At 35.9% G+C, this 23,268-nt stretch overlaps 1 long non-coding RNA gene across 2 annotated transcripts; it reads left to right on the forward strand.

Moving 5' to 3' along the window:
* Positions 1–1,417: 1,417 nt before the first annotated feature.
* On the forward strand, positions 1,418–9,298 carry LOC125666865 (uncharacterized). Of its 2 annotated transcripts, XR_007366948.2 has the most exons (3): positions 1,418–7,097; positions 7,897–8,031; positions 8,277–9,298. It is a non-coding gene; the product is annotated as an uncharacterized LOC125666865 (long non-coding RNA). The 2 variants fall into 2 exon arrangements; XR_008799361.1 differs by having other exon boundaries at positions 1,418–8,031.
* The last annotated feature ends 13,970 nt before the right edge of the window (positions 9,299–23,268 follow it).

Here is a 23,268-nt window from a genome sequence, read left to right on the forward strand (position 1 = left end):
AAAGAAGCTTTCATGTACACTGAATTCAATTTCTTATCGTTTTCATAATTAATATTCATTCATTTTATGTGTAGTACATGTAACTTTGCGTATTACAAGCATTTCTTTGTGCTTCGGTCAAGGTATTTAAATGCCCACTCGGGTGTTTCTTGCCAATAGAGTTAGTACTTAGCTAAATACATTTACAATGGCTATAAATATCAATATTATTGTTGAATTTATAGCGAGCCTTATTTTTTGTATGTTTTTGCAAGTTGTTTAACATGTAATATTTTTGTTGTAGTTTGGATTGACGTCCAGACATCAAGTTGAAAATTTTCGAAGGAAATGAAGATATTTTAGATTTCTATTGTTTATTATAACGTGAAGAACAAAGACACATTCTGAAATTATTATATGACATTATAGAGCCGAGTCCAAGCTCATCTCTAATACACGTATCAACACTTCGCCGCGAGTTATGTCCCTTTGTGGGGTCAGCCAAAGGTCAATCGATCGGTGAAAAACCAAGTTTTCCTTCTGTACCTTACCAAAATGCAAGGCGTTATTACTTTGAATTTTAGGTAATTATCAAGTTTTCATACAAGTTAATGGGTTGCCCCAATCTGGGGAATTGTTGCAGTTGACTGCAATTGATGGAAAAATAACAGATATCAAAGCTACAGATAACAAAATTACAAAGGCCAACGTAGGGAAATACGATTTTTAACCGGGAGCTGGCGGACAAGGGACGTAACCTGCGCGAAATGTTGATAGGAGTGTAAACAAGGTTAACTGTTTGTTTTTGGTAGTTTTTTTTTTTATTATGGATTAGAAAAGAAATGTATCATTTGCGGATGAGTATTTAGCGAATTAGACAATGACACATTTCTTTAAATTCTCATTAACCATGCTGATCATTCGACATCAAACTAGCGTTTCCCAGTACCTTCAGTTCTTTGACAGATTTTGGTCTGCCCTCAACACCCCCTCCCCCTTCTAAGTCGACAGAGGCCTCAAACTTTACAATCCCTGTTCATTTTAACCCAGTAAATTCTACAGCACGCCAATTTTTGTACATGTTCAATATATATGGTCAAATAGTTTCTGTGATGAAGTCGAAACTGTTCAAAATGCTAACGCATGACAACGGATGAAAACAAATTGCAACAGGTCATCTGAGTATACCATCGTGCTACTGAAACTCACAAAATGAGATCGTGTATTTTTAGATAACTGTTTCAAGTTAACGTAGATTTGTAACTGCAGCTTGTTCCATTATTGTTCCAGTGGATAAAACGACGCCCATGAAACATGTGAGGAGGCGTAATCAGTTATAGAATGGATAGTAACCCTCTTCGTTACGTTTACATTAGGAATTGTGGTAAGAGTTATCGCTCCTAAACAGTGACGGTGAGCCGACTGGCAATGCTAAGTATTGAAGTGACTGGATGTGCTTTGCAAAACAACTTTCTTACATTTTCTTTCATTTTCATTAACGGGTCATTATCTGTAATTTTGTCACCGAAAATTGAATTCAATGAAAATTGTTCTATATCCTATATTTCAGTAACAACACCAGTATTTAAGAATTTCAAACACTTTTTAACTCCCAAAGCAGGCACATGAATATGTAATTTTGGTGATTAAATAATTATTCTTCCTTATATATTTCTTTACACTAAAAGCGTAGTTTTATTAGGTTTCTCTTGTTGTCGTACAAAACAAATGTTTTATTAGCCATTAATATATCAATTCCTCTGCCATTGAGATTTTGAGAGAGAAAAAAGGTTGCCATCACTTTCACAGCAAATACCCCTTCAAGGGAACGTGGAAGGGTGCGCAATGACGACGATGATATTACTTTATCATTACATTACTTGGGGAGGCTTAATACATGTGTGCAACATATGTGTAATCCTATACTGTATACATTTCTTTTCCTTAGAATTAAAAAAATAACAAGATGTGTTTGTGAAACACAAATGCCCCCGATAATGGTCAATTCCAAAGATGGCCAAGGTCACAATGACAAATATCTTGGTACCAGTAGAACGATCTTGTCACAAGAAATGCTCATGTGCAATATGAAAGCTTTAATATTTACCATTTAGGAGTTATGAACATTTTGATATCCACGGATAGGTCTTGTCACAAGGAATACTCATGGGAAATATGAAAGCTCTAGTAGTTATTGTTCAAAGGTTATTAGCAAGGTTAAAGTTTCAGACAGAATGACAAGACAGGACAAACAGAATACCCCCCCCCCCCGATCTTCGATCTCGGGGGCATAAAAAAGTGACAGTTTTTATACAGCTTATCTGAAACTATAATTTATACCAAACTTGTTGTATTGGATAGTTATTCCCTGTTCTGTATGTTCGACCGGCTGTTTACCGAAATTTCTCGTTCTATACCAATCTTCTAGTCTTCATTCCACCATTGCTGTCTTGCCAAACATCATACTTTATATCATAAAATTTACGGTGATTTTCCTATTTCTAAATGTCAACAAGTGCGAAAATGAACATCTTTTTATGTTTTTGACCTAGAAACAAAACCAATACTAACAACACAGAGCAATCCTGATTGTTTAGGGATTTGATAAATAATGAACCCCAATATACAGAACAACTCATAAAATAATATTACATCCGTTTTATGTTGATTTGATATTTACATTATTTTATTTATTATCTAACTAGATGCAATCCAGTGGTAAAGCAGTACATATTTATATTGTATTTTAGATGTATGGTTATTTTTTTCTCCATATATGCACGGTTTCTATTTACCGAAATTGAAATTCATGCTTTTAAAATTTCGACATGTATCTGCATTTATTGTATGCGAACAAATTTAGTAGGAGCTTATGAAATACATGTGCATGTCCCTTACTTGAATTCCTTCTCTCATCTTATTACGACAACTCGTTATATAAAATGGGTAATTCGATATATTTGAAGCTTTGAACGTGGCAATACCCTAGTATAGATCTGGATCACGTTTAACAAAGGAACTTATACGGCTAAGTCCAAAATCTTTTGCAATTTATTTTATTCTTTTCGTTAATTAGATTATGATTTTAATGCAAACAAAGAATTTAATTATGCAATTTGATGTACGTAATATCATACAAAATTAATTAAGTTGAGTAGGTTTTTTTTTTAGAACTATGTAACATTTTTAGTCCTAGTCGTAAGTTATTTGTAAAATAGGGTCCAGTGGTGTTCTAACATATTAGGACAGCCGAATTCAGGTGAATATGAAGGTAAAAAGTTGTTGGACGAATCCTAATTTTTTTCTTTTTGAATGGACGGGATTCTTCTTTTATGCTACTAACCATAGCATTTTGTGCAGTTTCAGAGGGGCTTGTTTACGGGTACATAAAATTCACATGATATCTTATCATTTGTATTATCAATGAAATTAGCGTTTGTAATCAAATGGGGAGAGTATTTTCTTGATGGAATATTGGATGAGCTACTGGGCCTAGGGATGGAGAAATCGACTAGACAAGAACAGCCAATTTCCATCAAAAAAGTAAACCTAGGCCTCTACGCTGTACATTGTTATGTTTTCTGCCATCGATTGTCCAATAATTATGTTGACTTATGTTGACTTGTCAGATCTTCATGTTGTCTTATCATAAAATTATATTGACTTGTCAGATAATTATGTTGACTTGTCAGATAATTATGTCGACTTGTCCGATAATTATGTTGACTTATCAGATAATAATGCTGACTTGTCTGATAATTATGTTGACTTGTCAGATAATAATGCTGACTTGTCTGATAATTATGCTGACTTGTCTGATAATTATGTTGACTTATCAGATAATAATGCTGACTTGTCTGATAATTATGTTGACTTGTCAGATAATAATGCTGACTTGTCTGATAATTATGTTGACTTGTCAGATAATTATGTTGACTTGTCAGATGATTATGTTGACTTGTCAGATGATTATGTTGACTTGTCAGATAATTATGTCGACTTGTCATTTTCAATTATCTTTTAATTCTGATATGATATGCTAATGTTATTTGCCATGATTTGGTGACACCTACATTCCACTCTAATATCTGATTAATCAACATCACGATTGATCTGACGAGTGGACATAATTATCTGCCAAATCTACATAATTATTTGACAAGTCGACGAAAAGATCTGAAGAGTCGACATAATGATTTCGGTTTGGGTTAGCCTTATGTCGACTTCTCAGGTCATTATATCGTTATGTAAATGGCACAGTTTGGGCTTGAAAGCATTTTTACGATTACCTTTTTTAAACTTTTTATTATTTGATAAGAGTACAATATTATCTGATAAGTCGACATAATAAACTGACAAGTGGACAACATTATCTTGCAGGTCGACATTATTATTAATGGGAAGTACAATGTAATATATATTCTTACACGTCAACAAATCTTGTTCTATAAATGATGCCACTGTGGTCTACAAGAACTAGGATTCTTTTAAAAGACCAATTAACGCGATATTTGGTATTAAAATATAGTTTCTGGGTCATTGATTTTCACATTTGATCTAAAATACCCATCTTTTATGTTACTTCTTAACTTTTAAATGAAAACATTGTAATTTTTGTTTAGACTACACTTTGTAACACTGACAATAATTCGCGACTGTTCTTTTAAACTTTTATATTCTATTTGATGAATTTTTTGGTTGCAAATTTTCAGTGCAAAAATAGACATTATTTATGTTAAATCCTGTAGAATTAAACCTTTTGATATCTATATTGCTAGAAGATAAGACGACATTGAATCATATAGTATTAAATCTTTTATGAAATAGAAATGTTTTAGAAACATGTATGCCTCCATGTGCCAATATTGAAAAGCGTCGATTTTTCATTTAGAAAGCCTGTAGTGGTGATGAAAATTATGGGTTGTCAGGGGCAACCATGATATCAATAAGTTTAACCTCTCAAGATACTATCCAGGCATTTCCAAGTAATTCATTACCTTTGATATTGTGACCTGGAAACAAATGGGGTCATCTACTCTTTAGGGGGCACCCGTGCTCTAAGACTGATGCCTGTCAAGGAAATGGTTCTCAAAGGTATTGAGTGGACAATATGTTATTATTATGTCCAGTTGAATCCTATTGATTTTGAGGTCACAAGGTCAATTGTCAATCTTTTCTGGACATAAGATATTGTTCGTAGGTAGAACCAGAATACAAAGTTTAATATTTGTCAGGCAAGCGTTCTATAGATATTCTGCGGAAAATATCTTACTAATGTCCAGTTTGACCCTTGACCTTGTGACCTGGAAAGCATTCAAGGTCATCTACATGTTAGGGACAACCACTGTACCAAGTTTGGTAACTGTCAAGCAATTGTTTCTTTAGATATTGAGCGGACAAGATTTGGTCTACAGATCAAGATACATCCTTGACCTTGTGACCTGAAAATCAATAGGGATCATCTCCTACTTAGGGGCAAACAACTGTAATAAGTTTGGTAACTGTCAATCAAATTCGTAAGATAATGAGCGGCGAAGACTTGGTTTACAGGCCGACCTACAGGTGCAAAACAATATGCCCCCTCACATAAAGTTTTAAAATAGATTTTTAACATAATGGATGCTATTTTATTATGATTCATCAGCTGTAGAAATTAGCATTATACTTGTACATGTAAATGAATCAACAATACTGCACAACTTAGGTGCAAACCTCTTTATGATACTCAAGAAAATGCATATTCGTTTTTTAGGGGCCTCCGTGGCCGAGTGGTTAGAGCATCGCGCTCAAAATCACACAGCCTCTCACCTCTGTCGGTGCCGGTTCGAATCCCGCTAGCGCCGGTAAGTGAGAAAGTTTGAAAGTTACCCAGTTTACTTTCGGAGGGTCGGTGGTCTCTTCCAAAATGATAAGATAATGAGCGGCGAAGACTTGGTTTACAGGCCGACCTACAGGTGCAAAACAATATGCCCCCTCACATAAAGTTTTAAAATAGATTTTTAACATAATGGATGCTATTTTATTATGATTCATCAGCTGTAGAAATTAGCATTATACTTGTACATGTAAATGAATCAACAATACTGCACAACTTAGGTGCAAACCTCTTTATGATACTCAAGAAAATGCATATTCGTTTTTTAGGGGCCTCCGTGGCCGAGTGGTTAGAGCATCGCGCTCAAAATCACACAGCCTCTCACCTCTGTCGGTGCCGGTTCGAATCCCGCTAGCGCCGGTAAGTGAGAAAGTTTGAAAGTTACCCAGTTTACTTTCGGAGGGTCGGTGGTCTCTTCCCAGGTACATTGTATCTGGGTTCTCTCTTCCACCAATAAAAACTGTGCGCCACCAGATACAGGTAACTGAAAAATCGGAAAACATCAATCAATCAATCAATCATACACGTTTTCATTGCCCTACAAATCAATTCAATATTGCCCAGTCACTACTGAGAGAGTTATCTCTCCTGTAAAGTGTTTAAAGTGTTCCGGAAGTCAAATATACATTTTGGTTTATCTTATGTATTTTTAAAAATAAATAGCGATAGTAAAATTATTTCAGTTATTTTTTAATCAATAAACGATATAATGGGCAAAAACAACCTTCTTCGTAAATTCACACCTTTACGATACCGAAAACGAGACTGAAAATGTAATACCGGATCTGACGTCACAACCCATCATTGGCGGTTTCTTCACAACAAGACGAGAGTATAAAAGAAGAAAATATTCGAAGAGAAATGGCAAGTAAGAGCAAGGGACGCATGTGTGTAGTTGTAGGAAGCAACAACAGGCCCTCGGACACCGTTTCCGTCCATGTTTTCCCGAAGGACGAGCGACAGAGAGCAGCATAGACTCGATTTGTGAGACTGACCCGTGCAGACTGGACAGGATCGTGCCAGTATACTGTTGTTTGTAGTGCGCATTTCACGGACGGATGTTTCCAGGCTCAGTTTTCACTGATGAGAGAATTTGTAATTCCTGCGAAAAAAACGCCTCTGCTCTGGTGCGATTCTATCGCTTTATCCTAAGAGGAAAGTGGACGACCTCAACCTTGCCCTCCTCTCTTCGCCCGAGCCTAAACCCAAGCGCCAGGCTGCCGTCAAGCTGGAGAAAAATAGGGTAGGTCGTGTGTAACTTTATTATGAAGATTCCATCGGTAAGAAAGTTGATACTTTTTATTGTAGTCTGTGACGTTTATTAACTTTTTTCACTTTATAAGTTACAATACACGTACCATATGACGAGTTTCTAACATGCCCCATCTAATCAGGACCCTGGATTAGATTGCCGTTTAAACATATTCTGTCATATAGATCCACTGACCTATCTTAGTAATGTTATCAAGAACTTTGCATAATTTAAATATACATAGACTTCTATTACTCTTTTAGTGGGCAATATTATTTTTCCAACACGATTAAATGTTAACACTGCAAAGATACCAATTCTGATCAATCAAGTGAAGGCTGAGGGGTGTAGAGTGGGTGGCCTGTAACCCCTGTTATAACTCCTACATGTACATCCTTTGGATTTATACGTTAATGAAAATTAAATTAAATTATTTCCAAAAATGACATGTGATGGAAACCCCTCTTCACTAATTTAATTTACACAAATCATGGGCAGATCCAGGAATTTTGGAAAGGGGGGGGGGGTTATACCATTATTAAATTTCAGTTGTTAAAGGGTGTTTCCACCATCTATATGTGTGGGTGTTTTTTAGCAACATTTTCTGATGAAAGGGGAGGGTTCCGACCTTCGGGATACCCCCCCCCCCCCTGAATGATCAGGATCCCCCACTGCAAATTATTTCAATATTTACATGGGGACATTTTATTTCAAAATAATAAAAGAATTACAGTAAATACATTATAAAGCACTATCGTAACAATTATTTTATCCTTTTTTATTGGGAAAGGTTGATGATTGCTGCTCTACATTTTAATGAGAATTCCTCAAGGCAGCATGACATAACGAAGGAGGGGGACCAACAATTTAAAATCAGTTTCCCGAAGTTCAAGTGTTCGTAGGAAGCCTGTTGATCCAACAATTAGTAAGAATGTACTTCTAAAGATAATCCACTATCATAATTCATATCAAAATTAATTGGCATGGCATTTTTACTATTTTTGCATTTGTCACTTTTCTTTCAATCAAGTTTAAAACAGCAATAACAAAGTTAATGAGAATTTTTATTACAAATGTATTTATCAAAATACAATACATATAGTAAAGAGCAATTTATTTATAAGGATATAAAGCATACATAAAATTTTAAATAGTGTCCATTTATTCCAGCCCATCATATGACCAGTCCTGATGAAGGAGTTTGGTTTTTCAAGGGTTATCAGAACCATTACCATGCTCATTGCCAGCTCAACCACCTCCACTGTGCAGTGAATTTTTCCATCCTGATAAAGAAGAAGCAGTGCTACATTTTACATCGAGGTTCAGTCGGAAGGAGATATCCGTGTGAACGTGAACAAAACGTAACACTAGCTATTTGGACATTCTAGCAAAGCAGATAAAAAATATGTTGGTCATACAGATGTGCTCTATTTTAATCTTGTTTAAAAATGTTAAATCATTGTGAAACACTTTTATCTTTGGTTTTGTTTAAATTTGAACCAAAGTCATATAGAGTAGTAGGTTGTGAAAACAAATTTTGTTATTTTTTACAAATAAAAAAAGACTGGGAACAACAATGATATAGGGTCTGACCGTTGGGTAACAATCTGTTTGGTCTTGCATGCAACAGTGTATTTTTGCAAATGATTTATATAATGAAATATTAGCATAGTATATGTAGTATTAGCTTTATAGTATATATAATAGTTGTAAGAGTTAAAAAATGGGAACATGAAAGCAGGGTCCTCGTCCCGTTCCTGGATGCGGACACATTTTATTTGAAATATTGTTTGTATAGCTGATGCTTTCTAGAAAATTGATGTATTATTTTTGGGCCATTTCTGTTAGAATGTTGTGCTTGAATTTTTTTGTATGCATCATGTATGAATCGTACATTTGTTTTTAAAAAAAAGTTGCTTCAACTAAATCATACCATCACTCAGGTGCATTGAATCCTTGATACTCCTCAGAGGCAAAGGAATTCCGTCACAGCACATGAGGGTAGAGGGACTCGCACCTTGTGCCCTAGGTATCCTTAGCACCACCAAACAAATTGCCCGTGTGTTATGTATCTGTTACGCCTGTAATTCCGGGAAATGTTTGGAATTATTCACTAATGATAAACTAGCAATCGGACCCAATGGTCATGTGAATTTTGTATTGAACAAATCAATAAAAAAAAATTGACTTGCTCTTCAATTGTTTCCCTCATTTCTCCATACTGGGTACTGGTATTATGCCGTCTCGAGCTCATGCACATTTAAACACACTGATGAAAACCCAGGGTGTTCAGTAAAGCAGGCCAGTTCCTTGTTGAATGACTCCCCTCTTCTCATCAACCCTTGGCAATTCGGTGCAGCATACACTTTCCTTGGCAGCTGAAATATGGGAATAGAATCCACATTGACACCTAAAATGATTTGTAAACCATGTGAATTTGTGAAAGAATAGAGAACTCAATAATGGGGAAAAGATAAGACAATTCTCCTCCAGATGATAATTTTTAAAAAATTCTTAGAAAAATTGTAATTACAGATATAACAGTATAAAGGGGGTGTCACATGAGAGGATAGAAAAATCAAAGTTATTTTTCAGCTCTTTCCCAATGAAGTAATGAGCGAAAATGCACCACAGGAACAAATAATTTTGTCTGTAATAATAGTAGGCCTATTGATAATTGAGGGTATATACTATACCACTCCCTAATTACTAAGGGGTGGTATGGTACACACCAGTGCGACCACTAACATTGTTATTACAGACAAAATGACAGATACCTGTGAATACGACGCGGACAGGCGTAATATGGTGATTAGACATCTGTAATTTTATCATTAAAGTAATTAAGAATGATGTACAGTTAAAAATGATTGATAAATTTCGTATTTCCCAAAATTTATTTTATAAACAAACAGTCTAACGGCGCCTTACCATTCCGTGCTTCCGAGGCGATGTTCAAGTTGTTCACGTTCAGCATTCTCCCCATTTAACTCGTCGAAATAATCGGAATCCATTGCAGCTGACTCTTATTGGTAAGGGACGATGTCCTGTACGTCCTCGTTACGATAATCTTAAAAGGAAGACGCTGCAAATGATATGTGGAGGTCGATTTCGTCCACAGAAACGGAGGTATCGCTCGCATTTGCCATACTGGCCTGTTTGAGACTGATGGGTTGTGACGTCACACGTCATTATGGCTAAATATAGTAAAACCGGAATTTCAGTTGATTGGTTTCGGGCAGGTGCAAATATAGCTAACTTTGACGGGGAATATATCGGTATTGAATGCACGCACGATCATAATTTTTTATTCTTATATTTTCAAATGTATTTCTGAACCAATTTACCATTTTTGCACCCATGACTTCCGGGGCACTTTAGTGTACTTGTAAAATGCGAAACGAAACGAAATCTACCGAAACGAAACGAAACCTACCGAAACGAAACAGATTGTATGATCGAACTCTTTTAATTATAATAATTGAAAATGGTATCTTAGGCCCCTGTTAAAGTTTACACATATAAATAAAATTCGCCTCCCCTTTGATGTAGGCTCTCGGCTTGACTGATACAAAGTTTTAAGAGTTGGAAAGGGGGGGGGGGGGGTAAGCACAAAGTACATAAATACCATGTGCAATTAGCTTCGGATCCACAAATTTCAGAACGGAAGGTTACAGTCTCAGAGGTCTGGGGAAACACACTAAACGAGGGATGGGGTCGTCGGCGTTGAATCCGATTTTGGGCATAAATACATGTTTCAGTATTTTTTGCTCTAAAGACAAATATATGTATACATGTGGATATTGTGTATTTGTATGTAGTATATCAAACGGTGGATTCTGAATGTCCTCCCGTTCTCTTTGTGATTTCTGCTTAAAACCCCTTGTTCATAAGCCTTTTCAGTTTACAAAATGTCGACCTCCTCCTAATATTATTGCATTAAAAAAAATCCGTTTTCCGTCCCGTTTTCAATTCCCCGTCTTAGCAACATCCCCAATGTATAGAGTTTTTCCATTATTGAAAGTACTCGCACCTCAGCAGTTAGAGATAAAATAAGAGGTTAAGAGCTCTTCCTGCTTTCAATTTTCTCAGACACCAGCTTCTTCAAACAATGTATCTATGCCCAAAGGCGGATCCAACGTCGGCGACCCCACCCCTCGTATAGTGTGTTTCCCCAGATCTCTGAGACTGTAATCCTCGGTTCTGAAATGTATGGATCCGAAATTAATTGTACATGGCATTTAATCAACTACGGATATGTACTTTGTGCCTACTCCCCCCTTTCCAACTTTTAAAACTTTGTAACAGTCAAGCCGAAAGCCTACATCAAAGGGGAGGCGAATTTTATTTATATGTGGTAACTTTCACAGGGGCCTAAGATACCATTTTTAATTATTATAATTGAAAGAGTTCGGTTATACAATCTGTTTCGTTTCGTTAGGTTTCGTTTCGTTTCGGTGGGTTTCGTTTCGTTTCAGTGGGTTTCGTTTCGGTAGATTTCGTTTCGTTTCGATTTCGTTTCGCACTTTACAGGTACCCGGCACTTTAAGGAGAAACGTTTGTGTTTTAGAAACTTGAATACCTACATCATATAATGTACTAGTATTATGAATTATTAATTCCAAGAATCTAATATACTAGTTGACCCAGCTGTGAGAATTGCAGTGTTATTAGAGCTACTAAACAAGGTATATACCTGAATTTCCTCTTTCCATAGAAAACAATAGTAATAAAATAACTCCATTTAGTTAGGTGGGCAATTTTCGTCTCACAAATTATTATTACATGATTGTATTTTCTTTTTATTAAATGAATTTCAAGTTACAAGTTCGACTAATTTCTACGTTCTATAACTGATTCACCCTAAAGGTAATGGACCTCATCTGTCAACACGATATACATGTATCCTCTTATAAACAGAGTCTATGAAAGTCTTAAATCTGGAGGCCCTGACTAAATTGAGATTTTGTTCTTTACTTTCGATATGATAAATACGATTTTAGATCATAAAATGCTTTATATGTAGGTTTGTCTTCATTTCATATGTCGTTATCACATATCTGGTATTTTACAAATTGTAAATTTATTTTTAAAGTTATTCATATTATTTTTGTAATTATGGTTTTGTAGCGGGCTCGGAATTCACTATATTCATAACCGAGGTGAACCAGTTTAGTCTACATGTGTTTCGGAATATTTTAACCAACCACCTCCCTTCCCCCTCCCAAAACCCGATAAATAGCATCATATTTGTAATGATTGGGAGTCCTTAGCGTGTACCTTACATATTGTAGTACATGTATATAATTTTGTTTCTTTGTTACCTTTATATGTTTACTTCTTTTGGGCTAGTACATGTATGTGCAGGTGGGCTTTCTTCTTGTGTCACCTTGTTCCACAGACTGTTAACAATTATACAATAACAGCGGGATAATCACTAATTTGCAAGATAATGTTTTTAAAGTCTAATTCATCACATGCCCTTATTCGAGCTATTAATTTTGATCAAAATTTGGTATTATAGTAAAATATTGTATGTGCTTCTTTTTTTCAATGTCATTTATTTGGTCAATAAATGACACAATTTCACATTACTTGATTTTAAGATTTTCTTTCAATACATGTTGCAACAAGAACAAGCTGAGGAAAAGTCTTCAAATAATGAAAAAGTTGTGAATATAAATATACATTACTGGGTCTGATATACACGTAGGGTAGACAGGTGAAAATTTCATACCATTGTGTTAAGTGAAGTTGCGATTTTATCACTCCTTGCGGTTTCCAGATTATAAAAATGAAAAATTCCGCTTCGTTTCTCTCTGGAATGAGACAGCCCGTTAAACTGCTTCAGCAGAAAATGCATTGGCATTATTCGTATATCTGGATGTTATCATACCGCAACGAGGCGAATCGGACTTGCGCCCACTCTGTTAATTTTATTTCTTAGGAATACTGCTTGCACTTTAAGAGCTTTCGTATATACCCAAGATGATGCACAAAGATTTATGAATCTGTTGGAAGTAAAACGTAAGAAACATTGATGTCAAAACTGATAATTTCTGCATGCTACACAATGGTGTCAGTGCACTGTTTGGAAATTGACGTAAAATATTGGGTAATTACGAAATGTACGCTTAGCAGTTTGGAATTTAGAAATGGTCATTTTTCAGAACCTTGTTTTTCATAACTCATCGCGCTCACATACCTTCTGTATATTTCAATAAATAAACACCGTGTCACAAATTAAGTGTCAAAGGTACCACAGCAAAGAATACGGTGTTTACCGTAAATCAGGAAATATTTCGGTAGATTCGCATTTTTACGACATTGGGTAAACATTCTACAAACTTCGTGTCTCGATTTTTTGTGATTCATTGCTTTGCGGATAAATTTTTTGATATATATTTTTGAACAAGTTTCCGAAAACGAAGGGAATTTGATAGACCTGTACTATTCAAGCCTACCGGAAAATTATCTCCACACTCCAGCACATATACGAAAAGTCATTGCACGTGACAGTCAGATTCTATGATCTCTATGGTACACGATATAAATAGCAATGCAAACCAACCTTGAATATTTTTGTCAATGTGATGTATAAACAGATTTCTGAGTTCAAGGTATTGCTAGTCAACACAAAGAGTTATACCACATACGATGCAGGCATGTAACCAATGGCAAAAACCAGAGTAAAAACCTCCCTACGTGTTTCACCCCTAATTCTCTTATCAATGGAGGTCGCGTGTATGAGATCTTTCGGGTTGTTTGTTTTGTTTTAGGGGTTGTTTGTTGTGCCAATAGGAACATGTAAACAAAACAGCTATATGTACACTAAATTACAAACCTTACTTGATATTGAAATTAATACTATATATTCGAAATATATTGCTGTCATACAATGAAAAGGGTCTATCTCCATACAATGAAAAGGATCTATCTCCATACAATGAAAAGGGTCGATCTCCATACCTTGCGATTTAAACAAAGGATATTTTGTGTACATCCCGTGGGAATCCGGGTTAGAATAGGTCCTCAGTACCCCCTTGCTTGTCATAAGAGGCAACTAAATGGGGCGGTCCTTCGGATGAGACCGCAAAAACCGAGGTCCCATGTCACAAGAAAATGAAGTGTATGCAAGTATGGCAAGGGGTCTGCCTGACGACAGCCCCCAGTTGGTCCAGGGCAAAGCCCTAGTGTGAGCCCGAAGCTCCGAGTTAACCTATTTTTGTGCATAGATATAGAGTTTCTTGTCAATACAAAAAGAATTTACAAAATTATTTTCTAAACTGTTTTTCAAAGCAAACTCACATTTGAAATTCAAAATACATGTAGACTTAAAATTTTATTGAATGAACATTATTATGTTGATATTTTAACGACAGAAATCTCTCTCTATCTCGAAAATGATGTGTACGCAGTTGCGTACTTGCGTATAGGCAGCTACACGCCTGCCAACTTGGTCCCACGGTTAACACTATTAACGCGGCTATTCTACGTTTACGACAACCGCGTGCCAAGGTTTTACAGTGTTTAGTTTTCAGTTTTGGGGATTAAATGCTTAACTCATATTTGACCTATTGATACAGTTATGATGGATTTAAATCTGACACTACTATTTCCAACTAAGAATTTTGGCTTCGGGGCATAAAACGTTGTTCTCAGTCTCACGTTTTCACTACAGTAAAACATTATGAGCTATACGGGTGTAATGAGCTGATATATACATGTATAGCGAATCAAAATTAATCAACGCCAGCACTTCGCTATAAGCCTGTTTTACTGTACATTACGGTTGTTCAAGAGTGACCTTGTCAAGTTTTATGAAACTGGGATCAGAATTCCACCAACAGAGCTGTGTTACATTTCTTGCTTGCGTGGCTGTTTGATTCACACTAGGATATTTTATCAAAGTGAAAAAATCATTTGCCCCCTTTTTTCACCCCCCCCCCCCTCCTTCGTACTTTGAAGTAAAACGTAGAATTCACTTATTTATTAATTTCCGCCATATTCTTCACCATTTATAACCGAACTGTTTGGTTTCAGAAAGGACAGGTCACATGCATCGAAGAGGATTAAATTTATAAATTAATTTCTCAATTCTAATTTTAAATACACTTGTATATGAAAATGACCGATGCATGTAACCCGCCTAAAATTTTATAAGTTTAAATGGGATTCTCTCCAAGAATCACCAAATTTGTGACGCCTTACTTCAACACGAGCATTGACCTTTAAGGTCAAGCAAGTGTCACACAAAAAAATCTTATATGCAAATGTTGATGTTGCAAGGAGAGTATATATTAAGCCTTCAGATTTTGTGATCTATCATTCCACATCTGTTCATAAGCCGCCTACTTCTTTATTACAATCTTGTCGTCTGCTTGCAAAGGAGGAGAGAAGGGCAGATAATGAATGAGTTGACAGACAGACAAGCCGATTCCTTTATACAATCTAAGCCTTGTTTGATGGGGAGGTTGCTATGAACTTAATTTGTTTGCTGCGTGTCAGGAATAAAGGATTTTCCACTAATTGATCCAAACAGCATTGGCCCAGGGACCAGACACTTAAGTTTCCTTACATGCTTCTTACACCTTATACTGTCTCCATGCCCCATGTTTGATATCCAGGAGAAGAGAAAAAATATATATCATTGCATATTCACTCTATGAACCATAGGACCCCATCCTTTTTTAAAAGTCCTTAACCCAGGGGACATCAATAATAGGGGCGTCTCTCCTCCTTATTACTATGTGCCCAGTGTAATTGTCTGATGCCCAAGATTCAAGAAGACGATTTAGAAAGAAATGCCATAATACATTTTCACTACATAAGTCCTCCCCTACTGCGACACAGTATCCCCCTGACCTATTAAGGGGACCATACAAAGGATTTCGCAATTTTCACATAAATGTCTTCTTTTTACTAGGCATCCAGTTTGGTTCTTTGATGTCCAAGAGTCAAGAAAAGTTTTAAAGATATAAAACAATTTGAAAATTTCACTGGGCTATAGAATTCCACCCTGGTACTAAAACTCCTAACCTATAGGCTATATGTTTCACAAATTTGGTTTTCGCCGTTCACCGTTACTATGTACTCCGTTGTCTGTTTTATATCGTTGAATAATTATAGGTTATAGACTTTGTATGGGAAAATATGACGACCCAGTTTTTTTGGCGCGTAGACGGACTGAGCTTGCGAGGTCCGTTCGTCGTCATATTTCCCATACAAAGTCTATAACCTTTTTATTATATACTTTCAATTTCATTTAGAAACTAACAGTAATTTTATTTTTAACAATAACTTTATCGGTTTAACTGAGTAAAAGATGAAAAGCACGAAAAATTTGAAAATTAACGGCGTAGAAATTTGATTGTGACGTAATGTTTGCGGGCCAGAATGTTTCCGGGCATATATCGTGTGATATACATTGTATGCCCGCAAACTTTTAAAGAAAAAAGAAGAGATGAAATTGAAAGTATATAATAAAGAAGATTGTATCATTGTTTAAGCCCCAAGAATTAAGAAATTCACAATCCGTTCCCCCTAACTTCAAAATGAAAAGTGCCATTTAGGACAAACATTGACCCCGTAGTGCATGTAACACATCAATACACGGCGAACACAAACATATCAAGAGAGTAGCTAAATGTACGCAACTCTTCCACATCATTTCCCAAAAAAGTAAAACACACTATGGACTGAATCAATACACCTATCAACCAGTAATTTCAACCATCTCCCTTTGTAGGGTAAACCAAAGGTCAATAGGTATATTAGTAAAGTTTTCCTTTACTTTTTTAAGACGTCAATTTTCATAGAAGTGTTTGGGTTGTCCCAATCCTGGGTGTTATTGTAGTCAACTGCAATTAATGAAAAAATAACCTAGCTATCAAAGCTACATATCAGAAAATTACAAAGAAGATTTGTTTCCCCTCAAGATGGCGGACAAGGGACGTGGTGAAGTGTTGCTATGTCTATATTATAAAACAACAATCTAAAAAAAAAATGAAATAGAAAAATATAACACGATTTCCTTTTTAAAATAAATGCATGCATACATGTAATATCTATAGCGTAATTGAAGTGGGTCGTTTAGTTCAATCCACATACCCATCATGATCATAAGCCGCCATATCTAGGGGAAAAACCAGAGGATTATATTCATGTAAGACATAATTTTTTTGAATCTTTTATTTGGAATGTCCCATGGTGGTGCTACTCATTCACAAACAGAAATGAACAGCTGTGAATATATTTGGTAGCATATTGTTTTATTACCTCTAATTCTCCTTTCAATTTCATAGTAAGTTTTCCACTAATCTATGCATGCTTGTGATATAAGGCTCACGGTGGGTGTGACCGGTCGACAGGAGATGCTTACTCCTCCTAGGCACCTAATCCCACCTCTGGTGTGTCCAGGGTCCGTGTTTGTCCAATTCTCTATTTTGTATTGCCTAAAGGAGTCGTGGGATTGATCACTTGTTCATTGTCTTCAACTTTCATTCACTTTAAAGCCCCTATACTGAGTATAGAGAAAATTGGCAGAGTACTACAGTTCCGAGTATTTTCTAAATGGTACAATACTATCTATTTTTTTTTTTTTTTTAGATTCTTATTTAAACTGCATTTTGTAGAGTTCAAATTCAGCACAATTCATTGTAAAATCTGGTAATGAAGATATTTCAAACATTCGTAAAAAATGTTGACAAAATTGTTTCACCAACTTCCGGAGACTCTGAGTTGGATTCAACGAGGTCATAAGACGGCCTCAAGCCTCAAGGGTTTAGGAGGAGTTGCGAACTCAAAGTTAAAGGGACAGACGGACGACAGCGGTATAGCACAATACGCTCGCATTTTTATACGGGCGTATAGAAAGCGTCAGAGTAATGCGAATTTCATCTGAAGTTGCTCCTTTCTATTTATATCTTCTCACATTGTCTGATAGGTATACGGATTTGGAATATGTATTTAGTGTATATGTGAAATCTTAATACAAAGAATACAATATCTGGAATAGAATTTTAAAAAGTGATAATCAACAGTGTTCCCTAACACTTTTTCAGGAATTCACGAGGTTTTCAAGAACACTATTAAGACTTTGAATGAGGAGAAACAGAAAAGCAATTCGGTTAAACGCAATTCCTCTGAATTTCATCACGTAAACAAATCTCATTTCATGCGACCTTGAGGTATCAACATTTTTTGTTGATTTACAACAGATACTGTCACACAGGTCGGCACAAACCTTCAGCGAAGCTCAAACTCAACATATTCTGACAACCAATTTTATAAAAACAATATACTTCGTCTATAGCTAAACGTCATAGCCAACTGCATGTAAATAATATTTGCACTCTTGAATAACCTTTAATCATCTTTTTAGCAACTTCAATGTAATTGCAATATCAAATTGACAACTTTAATGATGAATGAATAATTCAGACTCTGCTGTCGTTCTGTGTAATGGCTAGGCTTAAATGAAAATCAAATTACCAATGCGAAGATGTTAGATGCTTGTTGTTCGCATATAAAATAAATATTGCAATTTTCTAGTAGCACATGTATATTCATGATATTAAATCAAGTGAAATAAATCATGCAATACATTCTTGCACGATAATTATAACCAGGAAATCTAGTTAAAGTGCACGTGCGCTTTCTACAAAACAATTGTAGAATTAGTACATAGTCATGTTTCGTGTATGATGAATCTGTTCATTTTCTAATTCAAAGAGCAATGTTTCTCATTCCCCGCTTCCATGTGCACTATTTGATTTGTGAATCGGAAAGGCAGCGGACTCGCAGAATTTGACGTCATCGTCAATGGTACCACATTTCTCGTGATGTCATGGATAATCGTGTTTGCCATCTAGCCTCACCCCGCACCTGTTCGGTCTTTTCTCCCGTCTAGGATGTTCATACTCTTAATGACCTTGGTTCATTTTGCATGCATTTTTCGTTAAAGGTCGTAGACGAAAAAATTAGCAAAGATAATCACCTGTCAAAACCATCATCTGCAGTAATTTCCAGATTGAGTTGATTCGGCCTTCAGCGGTACACCATTTTGATTAAACGCCCGCTAGAGTACCTCCTACTCCAAACCGAAAGTGTTTGTAGAGCACACGTCAGGTTGGCTACACTCAATTAAGATCTTGATAAAATAACTTTTTTTTCCCATTTCTTATACTTGATGTGTTCAACCTTTCCCCCATTTCAAAAAATGTATTTACCACATCGCACAAGCTCTTCTTTCACATCTAAGTTTTATCTGCTAACATAGTGCGCCTGCACAACACATCTTACTCCAAAATATAAAAATTTAGATAACATTACCAAGTTTGATAGCCAACATAGCCTTTGATTATCTTATCATGATTGTAAACACTCCAATTTAATAAAGAGCTAATTGCTTTGAATTCAAGAACAGTCTCCTGCAGTTATACGTCTATGAAATGCATGTACCGAACAGTAAACTAAACTAACGGGGAAGCAGGTTTAAATGTCAAGGTTGTGGTTATTAATGGAAGATCAAATAACCTTATTCTACATTGCTGCGAGGACCTTATTTATGTTGTTTACTGCATAGCAATATCCTATACTGCAATTGCCACGTTCGCCACACACTATGAAGAATGTGTAATTAGTGGTTAATAAACTTTATGAGGTTGACGTTAATACATGTATAATGGAAGAAAATATATTTACGGAGAACCGTATATACATGTAGTCATTTTCAGAACGGAGAATCACCAAATTCAATGTGCCAGTTTATGCAGAAAGTTACCTTAATTCCTGCTTATGTTATGGTGGTTGGTTGTATATTGTTTAATGTCCCTCTCGAGAATTTTTCACTTGTGTATGGAGAGGTCATCAATACCGGTGAAGGGCTGCAAAATTTAGGCCTATGCTCGGTGTTTACGGCCATTGAGCGAGGAGAGATCTTTATTCATGCCACACCTGCTGTAACATGGGCCTTAGTGTTTGCGGTCTCATCCGAAGGACCACCCCATTTAGTCACCTCTTACGACAAACAAGGGGTACTGAGGACCTATTCTAACCCGGATCCCCACGGGAACTTTATTTTATGAAACCTGTGCAAAGAACCCTTTAGGGCACGATTTGAGCTGAAAATTTTCAAATTTCATTTTTATTGTTTATAATGCTTAAGTACAGTATCTGTAATAGTCAACCAAAATTTGAATACCAGTTGCTGAGTTACAAATGAGATACAGCACTCGCAATTCCTTGTTACATATGTATGTAAGCAAGGCTCGTGCCATGTTTTTGTTTACACATTGAATGCTTTTAATAGAACATAGCATGTTTAAAAGAAATTGAAATGTGCACCTATGTAAACAAAAACATGGCATGAGTCTTATTTACATGACAAAGAATTGTGAGATCTGTATATCCCAGGTACCTCGAGCTCTCATGAAGAATAATTTTGTCATTTTTATCAGAGAAGTTTTGGTACGAAAATTAATTGAGAAAAACTTTCAACTTGTCAATTTATCAGAAATATGGGCGAGTTCTCCTGGAGAAAACTCTCTTACAAAGATAGTTTTGTATATGATATAAACCTAGAACACTTTTATCTAGATTCTTTATGTCTACTATACGAGACCGCAAAAACCGAGGCCCCGTGTCACAGCAGTTGTAGCACGGTGAAGATCCCTCCCTGTTCAATAGCCATAAGAGCCAAGCATAGGCCTAAATTTTGCAGCCCTTCACCGATCTTGGTGACGTCTTCATATGAGTGAAATATTCTCGAAAAGTACATGTACGTTAAACAATATTCAATCAATCATTCGTAATGCACATTGTTTTTATTTATATCTACACCAAAAAGACTAGACGAATTGAAATGCGTATAAACGATCATCATGATAAAAAAAAATTAATTAGCCAAAAATCTTTTAATTATAAATTGCTAGAATGGTAACTTTATTCTCTGGGTGTTTTGCCTGTTTCACACAAGAAGAACAGTGCTAGTAAATAATCGTTCTCGAAATTATTTGGTAATATGACGGTTGAATTTGAGAGCTGACCTTCACTCTGACTAAGATATTGGCCCATTATAGAATGCACTAAGCATGTTGTTTCTGTTGTTCGTGTTTTTCATGATAGATTAAATCTAACGATGGTCAATCGGAGAAATATGTCTGATACTAGCAATCTGCCAAGCACAATTCATATTTGGTTGTACCCGAAATTCTTTGGATCGAGTTATTTTTCCGAGAATTTCTGTTCCGTTTCAAACTAAAACGTTAGTCAGCTGGGTGACTGATTAATTGGTGTTCTTCCAGGGAGTGAAACCGGAAATAATCACACTAGAATCGTTAAATCTCCTCGAGTTTAATGACTTAATATGCAGAGATCGCCAAAACTCACAATTAAAAATAAATTATACACAACCATCCTCATTAGTTTAGAGAAGATTGGCAGCATATCAAGGCGACCCATGCGCTGGCGCAATAGATTCATTATCTCAATAGTTACAACTTATATATTTTATTTTGAAACAATAAAGAATTCTAACACCATGTTAAGGTAATTATTGAGCTATTATTTTAAAATTGATTGTGTGTCATTGCTCTGGGTTTTCTTCTTCTTCCTTTTTTTAGTTTACAAAAGGAATGTCATTAGGGAATGATTTCAGTTCGGAAAGTACAGATCACATTTTTTAGAAAGAAATTAACATTCAAGAATGTTGAAATATACACAACGTTTACTGCGTTCCTTTCATTCGTACCTACGTAATACTTCTTATGTAACGCTAGATATTCCTTTATTTACGTTAACAATAAATAAACAATTGGATGTAGGGAGTGATGACGTTATATCTATTTCCAGAACTTTATATTCTTCTGCGTGTTTACCGAGAAATGGTATTGCATCTTCCCATAAAAAGTGGGGACAATTATGAATGATTATGGTGGGTTTTTACGAACAAATTTCTTTCATACTGCTGAAGACTCACGAGGAGAATGCAGCTCAAGTTATCTTTGTTGTTCAGTTGCATTAGCTGGTATGAAACTAAAATAACTATAAAAAGATACTATTGCAATCTCAATAGAGTCAACATTTTATTTCTTAAGAAAGTTTTAAGTCCATGTTTAGTTACCAGGGGACTTAATGTCTTTATCTACTTGAAAATTATTTTCAATTTTTTTTCTAGGATGAAATTATGATATGTAATGAAGACAATAACATTTGTGGTCAACATCACTTCCCAAATGACCCTAACCATTTAGAAAAACCCTACATTCCAGGTATAATATTCAATTATTTCACTGATGAAAGGTGAAGATAACGAACAGTGATCAGTCTCATAATTATACCCCCCGAACGAAGTTCTGGGGGGTATATAGGAATCACTCTGTCTGTCCGTCCGTCCGTCTGTCTGTCTGTGCAAATTCGTGTCCGGGCCATAACTTCTTTGTTCTTTGACTTATGCATACCATATTTGGCACACAGGTGGATCACCATGAGACGATAAGTCGAGTACCTTCATAACCTCTATATGACATTGACCTCAAGGTCAAAATTAAAGGGTTTTTTTTTTTACAATGGATTCGTGTCCGGGCCATGACTTCTTTGTTCTTTGACATAGGCATACCATATTTGACACATGAGTGTATCACCATGAGACGATGTGTCATGTACCTTCATGACCTCCATATGACTTTGACCTCAAGGTCAAAATTATTGGTTCTTACAATGGATTCGTGTCAGGGCCATGACTTCTTTGTTCTTTGACATAGGCATACCATATTTGATACATGAGTGTATCACCATGAGACGATATGTCGAGTACCTTCATGACCTCTATATGACCTTGAACTTTGACCTCAAGATCAAAATTGATTATAGGGTTTTGACATAGTCATACCATAAGACATGGGTGTATCACCATGAGACTATGTGTCATGTACATTCATGACATCTTTATGACCTTGACCTTTGATCTCAAGGTCAAAAGTATAGGTTTATGCCATGGATTTGTGTTCGGACTATATCTTCCATTTTCTTCTACAAAGGCATACCATATTTTTACACTCAGGAAAGAGGTAATTTATACCTATTAACAACACCCTTTGGGAGATTGGAGTAAGCGGGGGGTATTTTTAGTGAGCATTGCTCACAGTACCTCTTGTTTCTA

The sequence above is a fragment of the Ostrea edulis genome, chromosome 10 (genome assembly GCF_947568905.1).
Source record: "Ostrea edulis chromosome 10, xbOstEdul1.1, whole genome shotgun sequence".
NCBI lineage: Eukaryota > Metazoa > Mollusca > Bivalvia > Ostreida > Ostreidae > Ostrea > Ostrea edulis.